This window comes from Falco biarmicus, chromosome 5, assembly GCF_023638135.1.
Source record: "Falco biarmicus isolate bFalBia1 chromosome 5, bFalBia1.pri, whole genome shotgun sequence".
NCBI classification, from domain to species: Eukaryota; Metazoa; Chordata; class Aves; order Falconiformes; family Falconidae; genus Falco; species Falco biarmicus.
In genome coordinates, this window is record NC_079292.1 from 80211616 (window position 1) to 80225337 (window position 13722).

General features: G+C 44.8%; 1 protein-coding gene across 17 annotated transcripts in view; it reads right to left on the minus strand.

Annotated features, from left to right (window-relative positions):
* Positions 1 to 8483, minus strand: part of DUSP16 (dual specificity phosphatase 16) — a 75939-nt gene extending 67456 nt beyond the window's left edge. For 4 of the 17 annotated variants that reach the window (XM_056341874.1, XM_056341863.1, XM_056341869.1 and 1 more), the window contains exon 1: positions 2295 to 2442. The gene's annotated coding sequence lies outside the window, so the exon portion shown is untranslated. Of the gene's footprint in view, positions 1 to 1591; positions 1611 to 2294; positions 2443 to 2581; positions 2881 to 8399 lie in introns of those variants that run through there. The other 13 variants (XM_056341882.1, XM_056341870.1, XM_056341879.1 and 10 more) reach the window with 6 other exon arrangements.
* Positions 8484 to 13722: the final 5239 nt, after the last annotated feature.

Below are 13722 nucleotides of genomic sequence, written 5' to 3' on the forward strand. Positions count from 1 at the left end.
TCAGCATTTTTTACGGAGGTCTAGAAAAGAGTCTGAATTTGCCCTCTGAGGGCTTCTTAAGGCTTACATGAATCTCTCTTAAAGGCAGGAGAGCAGCTGGCCCGTCCCACCATCCACTCTCTAGTAACTCCATACGACTTCGCTCACTCTGTCTCCAGCTGCTAGCTGTGAATAGAGGCACAGGACTCCCGGGGCACAGTCATTTTGCACCCAAGGAAGGTGCACAGGCACATGGCAGATACAACCACAACTCCTCCCACGGGCTAAGGGCTGGCATGGACCCCAGAGGAGCCAGAGCTCCTAGTGAAATCCATTTAACACATTCCTGCACAGCTTCTGCCGATACCGTTCCTATGGACAGTTGAAGCTATTCTAGCTAAAAACAAACATCCGCACCAGGCTAGTTGCCTTTGCTGGAAGAAGAGTGTGCATTTTACAGAAATAGAGACAAATTGAGCTCACTTTCTTCTACAAAAGTTTTTCTGGTGTGATTTTGTTCCCTTATATCTGCTTAGGTAGCTAACAAAACCAGAGCTTCAGTAGCAGGAATGTATTTTTGTATCTTTATATAACAAGTTGCATTTTTAAATGCCTGGTTGGGCTTTCTGGACTTTTCTATTAAACCATACAGCATTTTGCCGCTACCACCTCTAATTAGCACAGGAACTGGCACCTTCTCTGCTGCTTCTACTTATTTGTTCATTTAAAAAGAGACTTTGAAATTGCGTATTAGGATATACTGAAGCACTATTGTATTAAACAAGCATAATAACCAGAATTTATTACACCTCAGACATTTTTTTATAGCTTCCTTCCTAAAAATATTAATAAGTATACTCAGTAAATGCAGGATTTACTTTTGAATATCACTATTCTATGTATCTTTTTGTCATTCAAAATTAGAGCTAAAAATACATGTACACCCCCCTGTTGCATACTTGCTCCACATTCAAATAGAAACCCCCAGACAACCAACATAAACAACTGTGATGAAGGCCTCAATCTCCAATGGGCAGTGGGATGAAGACCATAAAAAGAAATTAAGACTTACTATTTTTCCACCTCCTCTCAAAACACAAGAGTCTCAAACCAACTCCCGTTTGGTCAGTTGTGACTTTGTAAACTCTGTATCTACCTCACCGCATGCTGCCAGGAATAGCATAAATCTCAAAGCAAGGATTACAAAACCATTTGGGGGTTTTGGTAGGGTTTTTTTTTTCTTTTAAGAACCCAAACACACATCCTTAGGAGTTGCTCCTGGGAGAAAGAGTTCAATCTGCTTTTAGCTTTCAAAATTAGCACAGATCTGTTTATTCTGCTGGGTATAGTCCGAATGTTTGAACAAAAAAAGTTAGTCATAAGTCAGACAATACAACTCGCCACGACTACACCCTTCACACGAAGGAAAATCAAAAGATCGACTTTCTATTTCAACCAGCTGAAACGACCATAAAAGCAAGTAAATTCTCATGGCTTTTCTAAAAAAAAAAAAAAACAAACAACAACCAACCACCAAAAAAAAAAACCAACAACAAACCAGCTTCCCATCTGACATGTCACCAAATGGGTTTTGGCCGCTGAAAAATCCTACCATTGGTCCGGCTTTGCAGCAGGCACATCCCATACACCTTGTCGGGCTCGCAGGGATGCGCACTCCCTGCTCACCGCCACCGCTGCGGCGGGGGGGGCGGGATAACGGCAGCCGCGGGTACCGGGCAGGCCGCCCCCCGCCGCGCAGCTCGGCTTGGCGAGAGCGCAACGCCAGGTTAACGATTTGCAATTTGCTTCACTCCTGGACTCCACGGCACAGCCCTCCATTTTGTCAACTGCCTCAATTTAAACGTCTTGCAAGTTGAAGGCAAAACTTCCAACATTTCTCCGGGAGCCTTTCGGGGCTTTAAAGCATCCTCGCCCATTTTAAGCAGGGGGAAGCCTACTCGGGGCCGGCACTGTTTACTAAGTTTAGCAAGGCAGGCGCGCACGCCAAAGCGGGTCCTCCGCCTCCCCAGGCATCCCCCGCAGCCGGTTTCGGGGCGCGCTGGAGTCCGGGCGCTCCCGCTCATCCCCCGGCGGCGCGCTGCCCCCTCCCGCGCACACAGGGCGCCCCCCCCCACCCCCCAGGAGAGGCAGGTGGATATCGGGAGGTGAGAAAGGAAGGGACGAGGAGGAGGAGGCAGGAGGCACCGCGGACGGCAGGGTGCCGGCCGCCCCGCAGCAGGTAGGGGGAGCGCGGGGCGGCCCGCCGGTGCCGGTACCGGTACCGTACCCCCCTCCCTCTCACCCGCGGTCCTTACCACCTGCGGAGGCGGCCGGAGCCTGCCCGGGCCGGGGCAGCGACCTGTCCGCTGCGGGCGCGCTCCTCCGGAGGTGAGGGGGCGGCGGGGAAGGGCATGCGGGAGGAGGGAAGGAGGGAGGGAGGGCTCCCGCCGCCCGCCTCTCCCTCACCTCCCTCCTCCCCCTCCCCGCCCAGCCCGGCCCGGCCCGGCCCCGCCGCGGCCCCCCCAGCCCCGCGCCCCCCTCCCGGGCCGGCTTCACGGGGCGGCCCCGTGCCAGGGGTCCCTGCTCTCCTCCCGGCACTTACTGTGTCACCCCCTGCCTCTCTGTCCCCTCGGCAGGGATAAAAGTTGTTGCCACCAGCCTCGCCGCTGCCGCCTGAAACAACTTTGTCTCCTTCCAGCCTCTGGGAAAGCGCCTCTTTTTCCTTATTCTTCAATTTAAAAAAAAAAACAAACCAGCAATTTTTAAAAAAGTAAAGAATGAAAACTATATTCGTCTCTTTTTTTAGGAGGGGGAAGCGTGAAGGTGGGAGAGAAGAGGAGAAGAAGGAAACATTTGGCGCTTCCCCCCCTTCTTCCCCCTTCCTTCCCCCCCAAGATGGCTTGAGAAAATTAAAAGGGGACGGGGATGGGGGAGCGGGGGGGGGTGGGCACTGAAAAGCTCGGGAGGGGGGAGAAAGTTTTGGGGTTTGAGGCTTTTTTTGTATGTGGTAGGTTTTGGGCGGGGGGTTGTTGGGTTTTTTTTAAAGCTTTCGGCTCCTAGAAAGCCCCAAGCGATTACAAACAAACGGGCAGAGCAGGCAGGCACAAGGAGGGGAGCGAGCGAGAGAAAAAGAGTTTTTTTGCTGGTCAGTAAACTTCAAGCTGCTGGGATGAGGTCATTGGTGTAAAAATAAAGCGATGGCGTCATTTGAAACCAATCCCAGTGAATGAACTCAGCCGGGGGGTGAAGGTGGGGGGAGAGGGAGAAGGAGAAAGAGGAGGAGCGGGGAGAGAGGATCCCCGCGGGGAGACGGAGGCAGCCGCCACCGCCGCGCAGCCCCGGCCGCGGGAGGCGGAGTGGGGCTCCGGCCGCACCACGCTGTCACCGGGGGGGGACACGCGCCCGCTGCCCCCGGCCTCCCGCCGCAGCCGCCGCGCCGGCCCCTGGGAGGAGCCGGGGCCGCGGAGCGATTCAACCGAGCCGCCGCCGCGGCCCTTCCCCGCCCCTCGCCCGGCCGGGGGGGCAGGCCCCGCCCGCCCTGCCCTGGCTCCCCGGCCCGGCCCTCGCCGCTGCCGTCCCCTCTCCAGGGAAAGCCGTCCAGCCTCAGCGTCCCCTGCCATCACCGCCGCCTGCGGGCGGCCCCACACCGAGGCCCGGGGCGGACCCGTCGCCGCGGGCCTCGCCGGGCATGTGGTTCCACACGACGCCGCGGCGAGCCCTGTCCCTCCGCGGCCTCCCCGAGCCCGGCCGCAGCCCGGTGGTGCCGCGGGCAGCGCAGGGGTGGCTCTGTCAGTATGGGCCTTCTGACGGCCTGACGCAGAACCATGGAGTGCTGAGGTGCCAGGCCCTCCTGAGGCACGGGGGACGGAGCGCCCTGGTAGCTGCAAGGCACGTTGAGGGCCTTCACCCTTTAAATTACCTTGTCTAATTAATAAAAAAGAAAAGAAAATCTAAAACCAATAACTTGAGAAAAGTGAAAGTTAAGTCTAAATATACACAGAAATACAATGACTTTTGTTGAACAGCCATCTGTTCTGGCTGGTACCATTGTTAACTAGCAAGGTACATCCCTCAGGGATTTGGTGGGTCCTGCCTGTCTTAGGCACCCCTCTTCCAGGTACACCAACACACTCCGCAGCCATCCCTCCTCGTCACCAAGCTGGCTGTGCAGTGTCTTACACAGCACAATCCAAACTCTGGTCGGTCGCCTCTGCCGGCCTTCAAATCCACAAACCCTTGGAAGACGGCACAAGAAAGAGGATTAACCACATGGGTCCTTACGCTCTTGGTGGCTGCCTCTTCAAACAAAGCGCCTTAGGAAAGGCACACAGCTGTCGCCCACCGTAAAACAGCTTGTGTGGTTGGTCTCTCAGGAAGCAGGCAGCTACGAACAAATTATACAGTGGTGGGATCTGTCCTGGCAAAATTGGCAAAGAACCACCTTGATGAAGGGCCCAGCATTAAGTATTTGCAAGCTGCCTCTCACGAGGAAGCCATGTCGGCACTCACACTACGCAGTCACATCCTCTGCAACGCAGAGTGTGCAGGGGGGGAGCGAGAAGTCCTGAGAGAAGCCCAGTCTCCATAAAGCAGTGACAGAAGAAAGATCAAAAGCAGTGAAGAAATTGTGGTAAAGCAGTTTACGTTGGTACATTCGCTGTTTTGCACGTCTTGTCTTGTACCAGCTAAAGAACAGTTTTGCCTTTTTTGTCTCAATTAACCAGTGGCCTTGATGATACCTTTTGCAAACCCCCAAAGTGCTCCCAGTACTGAAAGTCTGCACAGTTAACTGCTGGTTACCAGAGCTAGAACTGACCCATTTTGACGAAGGGGATCAGAGAGCGTGCCAGAGAAACTCAAGGTGACAGCCAGTGCCCCAGCTTATTCAGACCAGAGAAGTGCAGGAACAAATAGTTCCAGCACAGTTATCCTCACAAAGAGAAGTGGGGAGCACTGGAGAGGGGTGCGTGGTGAGGAGGAAAGACATTTCAGTTCTCTCTTCCTTTTTGTTGTCTCAACTCTGTAACACCTTACATAACTGTTCTTTTTTTTTTCCTTAATTAGGAGACCAAAGAAGTTTCCTCACTATAAAACTGTAAGAAAAAAAAAGTACTTGTGATCTTTTTGGAATATTTTTATTTTTAGCTGAAAAAAAAAAGGATATATACAGAAAAGTCTAGGACAGCAAGTTATAAGCGTTTTCTATATTGAGTCAGGATATTTCTTTTTCCTAATGTAACAAAAGGTGCAACTAAACCACAGTGATATCACAATTAACTCCTGCGGGTTGAAGTTATTACCAAGAATAACTTCTTATTTTCAGCTGAGCTTGAGCTGAGAACGTGATCTGGGAGAGCATTGCAGGGTGAAACTCTACAAGTTTGTTGCTAACCTGAAGACACAAACAGAAGGAAACCGGAGGCTCAAACTCAGCAGCATCTGACCTCACTTCATTGAGATTAGCGGCCACGTCCTTTACCTCCTGTTTGCAATGGGCAAAGTGTGTGTGTGTTGGCAGCTGACATGCCTCAGCTGGCAGGTGGTCACTTGCAAAGAAGCAGAAACTCATTTGAGTGCCAGAGTCTTAAGTCCAGCGTACCTTTTTGGTCTATTTCCCCCCTTGAAAGCCTTTCATTCCTCCCTACCACTTGCACAGCAGGCTCCTGGAAACAATCTGAACTGCAGGCGCAAACCAGGGAGAGAGTCAGGCTGTTGTCTGTTAAACACCTGAGCCGTACAGAAGAGGGACTGCCTGGCTCGGCTGGTGTCCCTGGCTGCTGACCTTCCCTCCCCAAGTTTTCTGTTGATTCCATGTAATGTGTTTTGCTGTGTTTCTGGCAAAGGATTTTTTTGGCCTCAGTGCTCACTGCCCGTTTTTGGCAAAACAGTACCGAAAGAGTTAATGTTAGCATCCTTTTCTTGTGCCTCCTTATCAAGCTCATGAGATAAGAAGACCTGAAGTGTCTATATGGGGTAAAACAAGGGCAAAAGACGTTATGGTGGCTATCCAGCAGGCTATGCAACAGCACTCGAACTTTGACATTCCCCTATGTCCTACCAGTTCACGTCCTGCTTCTGGCAGGAGCAGCTGTAAATCTGTCACCCCTCACTGCCCCTGTTGCTGGGGGGCCAGGGAGAGGGAATAGGTGGGTACTTTCAAGAGCTGGAGGTCATGCACCTTGTTGACAAAGGTTTCTCTTTATTCGTAAAAGCTAGCATAGCTTTTTGTCCCTTTTCCAGCTAACAGATTTTGTGGCACTTCACTTGGTTAATCAGTTAGCAGTGATTAAACAGGGGAAAGATGAATGACAGCCTTAGTAACGTCATCATGTTTTCTGCGCAGTGGAAAGGAGTGGTTTGCCAGAGGAACCTCTTGCGAAATAAGTGAGAACTGAACTTAACGCACAGAGTTTACCATGCTTTAAAATCCCCTTGTGAGTGCTCACTTCCTCCACGGGCTGGAGAGGGCTTGTTGAAGAGGTTACCATTGCCAGACAGCCCCCAGTTGCCATCACGACCGTCTTCTGCCAAAGGTTACTGCCTCTCCTACCTACCTGCAAGCTGCTCGCACAACCCCTCCCAAACTTGTTTCCGTCAAAGTCAACCAGAGTAGCTTAAGCAGTTTAAATAGTAGATGTCAGCTGAACTGGTTTGTTTTGGCTGAAATGGATTAGGGGAAACCCAAGTCAGCAGATGGGAAGTGAGGTGATGACCTTTTCGTGGACAGCTTCAGGGGCATTGGGTATTTTGGCCTAATCTGCTTTCAGAGCAGACTGCTGTACCGGACATAACTGCTACTGACAGCTCTTCAGGGTACTTAAAAATAGAAGGGTTGCTGAGATACCCACGTTGAAACATTCATAGCATTTTTAGATACTACTAGCTTTGTTGGCATAGAGAGCAGAGTAGGGCAGTCAGAGCAGCACAGGTTTGTAGGAGAGCAGCAATGGGAACATCAGGATTTGGAAACCAGCAGGAATAGAAGATGTAAGACTGAGGGTGGAGAAAGAGCAGAAGAGAGAGAAAAAATTGTGGATGGAGATCAGTGGGACATCACAGAGTTCAGTCTAGAGAGGAGGAATTTGAGTAGTGTGAGAAATGCAGGCATCAGAGCCATAGGGTGCAGAGTAGCAATGCTCGAGGGGAAACAGTGAGTTAACAACAACCAGTATCTTCCCTTTTTCTCTTCCATGTGTGCCTCAGACCCTGGGAAGCTCTACCCCTCTGGAGAATGCTTAAATCAGAATAGCCTCACTGCACCTGTTGCTGCAGGTGGTTTCTTACCTCTTCTTCCCCATAGCTTCTCCAGGACTGCCAGATTCATAGCACATCAAACAAGCTGGGGTTAGTATACAAGTGACGTTTAGGTTCAATGCAGATACGGGTTTTTAAGCTGGGAGGAGTGTAAGACAAGGTAGAGCAATATTCTTGTTCTCTGTAGGACAACAGTGGATTAGTTGGAGCAGTGGAAGAGGAAGGGAGAATTACAGGAACCAGAGTATCAGAAAGTACAGAGAAAAAGGAAGGAGAGCATCAGCTGTCTGCTTCCCTGTATCTCCTTAGTTCATAAATCCTATATCCATTACTCAATAGGAATTTACATGACCCCTGTCTCTACAGTTTCTGAGTACCATTTATTTTTGTAAGTCTTTTGTGGGACAAGAGTATTATGATACCATGTTTTATGGATATAAAAATGAGTTACTGAGCTAAAGAAGGTAGTATAGCAAGCCGGCTGCAGATCAGTGTGCTGCACCAAGTTATCTTAAATTCCTAATCTAGCCACTACCTCATCCTTCTCCCTCTCCTCTCTTCCATCTCTCAAAAGAAATAGTAACTTTTTTTTTTACTTATGAGTAGTAAATGAGCAGGCACATTTGGTAAAATTAAGCACTTGCACACATTTGTTAGCTTTGTTTACAATTAGAGAGAGACATACAGACACACAGACTGTGAGATGGACAGCAGAAAACAATAAGAAAAAACAAAGGAAGAAGTAATAATAGTTTCTGATTCTATGGATGGGCTTTATAAATTTTAGGGGCTTTTGATCAATCCTAATCATCTTAAACAGGAAAAAAGCAGCTATTTTGATGTTAAAGTCACTTCTGTATGAAACAGCAAGATTGAGTTTTGAGAAGGCATTTGAAACTGGAGATCATAATAATTATTTACAGAAAAGGAGCATAATAACATGTTGTCATCAGGAAACCGAATAATGAAATACTGTTCTCAAGAAAAAGCAAGTTCAGACAAATCTACAGCAACTGAGAAACTTAACGAGAAAAGTAAGAGATGTTACTAGTTATCTAAGAGAAAATATTTAAATAACAACAACAAAAAAGTCATACATTAAAAAACCAAAATCATAAACACATTCCAGAAATTAAGATAATTGTCACAATAAACACTCCCCTCACCTTTCTTTTAGCTCTTACTCACTGCTAGTCACTTGTCTGTAGGCTGGTGTACTTGCATTGAAATCAACTTGTAATGAGCTGTAAGCACAGATGGTGTAAATCATCATTGCTCAACTAACACTTAAGTTGCTATGCTAATTTATACTATCTGGAGAGTAGCTTTGTATGTTCATGTTTTGTTTGTGGCCAATGATGAATCAGAACTGTAATGTACTTGTGTTTATTCTGAGGTCAACGTAAAATGTATGAGGTCTTTGACTATTCATATCCTTCTTTTTAACTACTTGAGTACTTTAAATGATGTGAGAGTACAGTAATTACAACCTTAAACACATTTTAGACTTTTTTTTTTTCTGATAAAGAAATATTTTCTTAAGAGTACCAAGGATACAATGGAAAAGGACAGCATCCATAAAATGCTTTAAAATTATGATATGTGAAATGTAATCTGGGTCAATATAAACCATTAAGTACAAAGTTACTGCCTTGATAGCATGCTAAAGTTCACCATCAGGAAATTTGTTTAAAAGTTTGAATGTAAAAAGTGAGTGAATAACCTGTGGTATTAAAGATCGGTTTATTCTTATTTATATTTATTTATTTTAAAATATTTTTATTCTTAAGACATGTATACAGGAGAAGAAATTTTCTGACAGTTTTAGAGTCTTCAGCATTTCTCGCAATCCATGTTGTCGTTTCTGCCTACCTTAACAGCTCCTGACACCTACAGATATCCTGAGCCTTGTGGATTTGATAGATTGCTGTTTATTTTATTTCTGTTTCTAAGGTGCAATTTGGGTGTTGCAGTAATATGCAAGTGAAAATGTTGTTAATCAAACAGATTGTAGAAGAGATGGATTTCTCTTCTGTGTAATTGTTAAAATGTACTTAATAGGTAAAAAGAGCCTCATATCAAAAAAGGAAAAGACAGACAAGCCCATAATGGAAAAGAAAAAAAATTGAGTTCTAAAAGGGAAAAGAAAACCATGTTAATTACTGTTTGTTGTTGCTGTGGGAAAGAAGGGCACGAGCACCACAATGACCTGCATTTATAAGCTTTCATTCATATAAAACTTTAAGTGGATAACACACAGAACATCACTATTTTGGCCTCACAGTAAAAACATTCATAGAAATAAAAAGACTGTTAACTCTGAAGAGTGTCTTGTTTTCCTGAATGCACTGGTCAGAAAATTGTCAGTCTGGTACCAGCCCAATTGTCAACAACAGACAGCAGAGTTTGTTGAGAAGGACAGGTGAAAATATCAGGTTACAGGGAGAAGCATCTGAAAATTTCAGAGCGTGCCATTTTTAGATATTTTTTTAGGATGCAAGGTTAGAAAATGCCTATTTCAGTAGCAATCTGAGTTCGAAACTCAAAGGTGGAGGTGAGTTGAAGGACTGCTTGTTTATTTTTATATTGCCTTCTTGACTACCTTTCTGATGCTCGGGAACAAGCTGGATTGTCTGCATTAGGTATATATACAACTCTTTTACGTCGGGGGGGGGGGGGGGGCTGAAAATCTTGCAAGAACATTTCTGCTTCAAAGCAGTTTGCTACTTAATCCTTGTACCCAGGGGAAGAATCACTAATATATTTTAAAAGTTTAAAATTCTGGTTTCTGCTCACTCTTCAAAAAGAAGTGTAGAAAATCAGTGAGAGTAAAGCACAGGGCTGCAAATCCAGTGTTTTATTTTCTACATGAAGGTCTGCCTCAGACTTCTTATGACTTATTTGAAGCTGCACCCACTTACCTCAGATATAAATTTGGCTTGTTGACTCTCCAGTCATTAAAAAATTGTTTCAAGCCTCTGATCAAATGATGATGAGATCCAGATAAACTTATGCTGAAGAATGCATCTTTATGACCACTTGAAATCTAAACAGGGTATTATGAAATCAAATGGGGGAGAAGGTTTTTTAACAGGGGGAATTTCAAGTACAGGACATGACTTTCGAAGATATTATTGCTTGGCAATGCATAAGCTCAGAAGAACTTCCTAGACAGGAACATATGAGGACAAATTCTTTTGTGAGCCAGTCAATGGAGACATTTATGGGAAAATGGTAGATGCAATTTGAGTTCCAGAATATAAAAGGAAAAAGAAGGCCTGTTAGAAGGGCCTATCTAATTACTAAGTTGCAGAAATTGTATGTTTATTCATCTGTTACTTTGTACTGGGACTTGCAATTAAATGATGTCAGCTACAGTTTAAGAAAAATGGTTATTATAACCAATGATTCATTTAAAATACCTTCTTACCATACAGTGCCAGCGGGAGATCAGGATGCAGTTGCACAAACGCTGTAAGATGGATGTCACTGAAAGAAGAGCTTGGTCTCCAATTTGCTTTACAGCATGTGAATGAAAAAGGAGGCTTGAACCACTGCAGAGGAGATGGCAACATAGAAACAAGGGTGCACAGCAATTGGCAGGAAAAGAGTTGAACCAACCTGTGTCCGTGGCAGTCCCTACTCACAGGAGTGTACAGAGCTTGAGAAAATGGAGGCAGATGCCTTGGTTGAGCCCATCTAACAGGTTGCTGATGCCAAAAGGAGATGCTCTAGCTAACAGTTTCCTACCCTCTGCTTCTAACTGTGAGCTCCTGCCATTTTCCTTGCTGTGGATCTGGCATTGTTGTGATGCAATATGAGTCAATTCAGCTTGCTAATCCAGCAGAAGTACAGTTACTCTTTTGACAGTCATTAGGTTGATGTTTGCCATCTGATGGTATTAAAAAAGATCTATTTACTATGATGGTGGTCAAACACTGGAACAGGTACCTAGAGAGGCTGTGGCTTCTCCATCCTTGGAGAAAGTCAGTGCTGAAAGGCCCCGAGCAACCTGACCTAACTTTGGAGCTGGATTTACTGTTGAAGTTGGCTCTGCCGTGTAGAGGGAGTTAGATCAGCTGGCTTCCAGAGGTCCCTTCCAACCTAAATTATTATATGGTATGGAGGGTTCAGTCATGGCTCCCTTATCTTGTATCCTTATTTTACACTGAAAAATCTCAGTACATCAATATCCCTGACTGAAAATTTATCTGTCAAACATTAGGGCAGTCTTGTCACTATTAGGAAACTTCAGTATATAAATTTCTATGTATAAAGGTCTATGAGCAAAGCTATTTCAGGAGGAAGTTTGAATGGTATAAGTCAGTACTTTGAAAATACAGATATCATAGGGTTGATCTCATTATTGCTAAACCAAATATATAAAGCCACATTATTAAATGCGAATTTATACTGTAAAAATTACTGAAGTAATTTTAACTGTACACAGTTAAAGTTTATAAACAAGCTTACATTTGTGTTGAAGAGAGACTAAAATAATCATAACAGTAATGTATTTTAACTGGTCCAGATTAATCTCAGTGGATGTTAAAAACATACTCAGATTCTGTCTCTACTTCATCTTCCTGTGGCATGCCTGTGATGCACACAGCTCCTGGATTTTATTGGACCAATAAAAGTTGTTGTTGTGCTTAGAAATTGGACTTTATTATAGTAGCTAATTACATTTACATAAATTTAGAGGCCCTTTCAAATTGATAGGGGTGTGAAAAAATGCCCTGGAATAAAATGAGTCAAGGCCACTGAAGGGATGAAGATATGAAATCCTTCAACAACAATAACAAAATCCCTAAAATGCATATAGAAATATATCTTCAAAATATCCCAGAGTCTATTCTCAGTTCCATACCTCCCTCTCCATAGCTGTCCATAAGTCGACAGTGACATGCACAGGGTATATTTACTTCCAGTTAAATGTTCCTCAGCACTTCTAGAGTGGTTCAAAAGGGCTGTATTTTACCATTCTCTTGTTTCTTCTCAGTTGTGCAGTAAGATTATGAACTTTATAAGGCAAAAATATACAAAGACAAAGCAACAAAGCCATCTGAATTGTTCCTGAATTATTATCATTCCAAGGAGCTTTATGATTTTTTGAAATTTTTAGATTTTATGCAGACTGTCAGCAATATGGATTCAGGGACATCTGTCTTTTCTGCATTTGAGGACAAGTCAGTACAGCCCTATCCTGGTGAGTAAGGCATCTATCTTGTTTTCAGTGGTTCACACAGGTATGCTCAAGTGGTTTGAGACTCTAGTTTTTCAAACAAACTTTTAAATAGGTATGTGCTTCCTATGGCACTTCAATGTATTTCATTGGGAACATGGCCATAGACTCAACATTGTGTTCAGAAAGGAGCGCAAGCACAAATGCGACCACACTGCAAATTGCCTGGCACCAGGGGATTTGCACCTGAGATGTGCTCAACAGATCATGCCTGTGTTGCCCTACAGTGCCCACCAAATAAATGTGTTGCAGAAAAATTGCCTAAGGGTGCTTGCCTGCACAGATTGTTTCTACATGGTGAGAATCCGTACTACGCTGGCAGTGACTGCAATGTGTCTGGAACTGCATGTTAGAGATTTTTTTCTATATTTAACATCAAGTGAGTTGCTCCAGGTACATACACAGCAGCACTTTTCTAGGATTCCTGGATGCCCTGAGACACATAGTAGTCGGCTGCCAAAACTGATGCAAGAAAATCAGGAACTGAGACAGACGAGACCTCCAGTGTAACTCACAAATTCCAGTTTAATTCTTTGAATTGATGTGTAGGACACCAGTCACCAACTTAAGTGGTGAATCAACCATTCTTTCTTGAAACTAGAAATTCAAAAATTGCCTGGTTTTTTTGGACTTAATATTCAAAATCCCAATTGTCTCTACAACGTGCTGGGTCTGATTGCTAGTTTAGAGCAGCTATCTCATTCCCCAGAGGTGTGTCTGCACTGCCTCATAGCTTCTATACTCAGTTGAAAATTATGTCCAAGTAGGAGTCCAGAAAGCAGAAAATGGCAGCTTGGCTGTATTCTACATTTGTAACCTCTCTTGTGTCTGGACAAAGCATGGGTGGAAAAGGAGTGAACTTGTAAGAGATTCTGCCTGTAAAATTCCACACGGAGCAGAGCTGGTAAGAATCAGGCTTGCTCTTTCAGTACATCTATCTGCAAATAACTACAGTATAGTACAAACAGACATAAGAATCCAGTTTATTTTGGTTGATTGATTAATGGGAACATTACTCATATACTCAGTGCATGACATTTCCTATTACTTGTTCATATCGTTTGAGAGTTAAAGGATATAAATACTTAGGAATTTGCCACCAGTTGGGTTGACACCTGTCTGCTGAACACATTAAAGGGGGAAAAGGGTGAGTTGTATTCCATTTAAGAATGCTGCAGCTATCTGAGTGACTCTGAATAACATTTCCAACACTGTCAGGGGAAAATTTTCCATAGCAGTCTAAA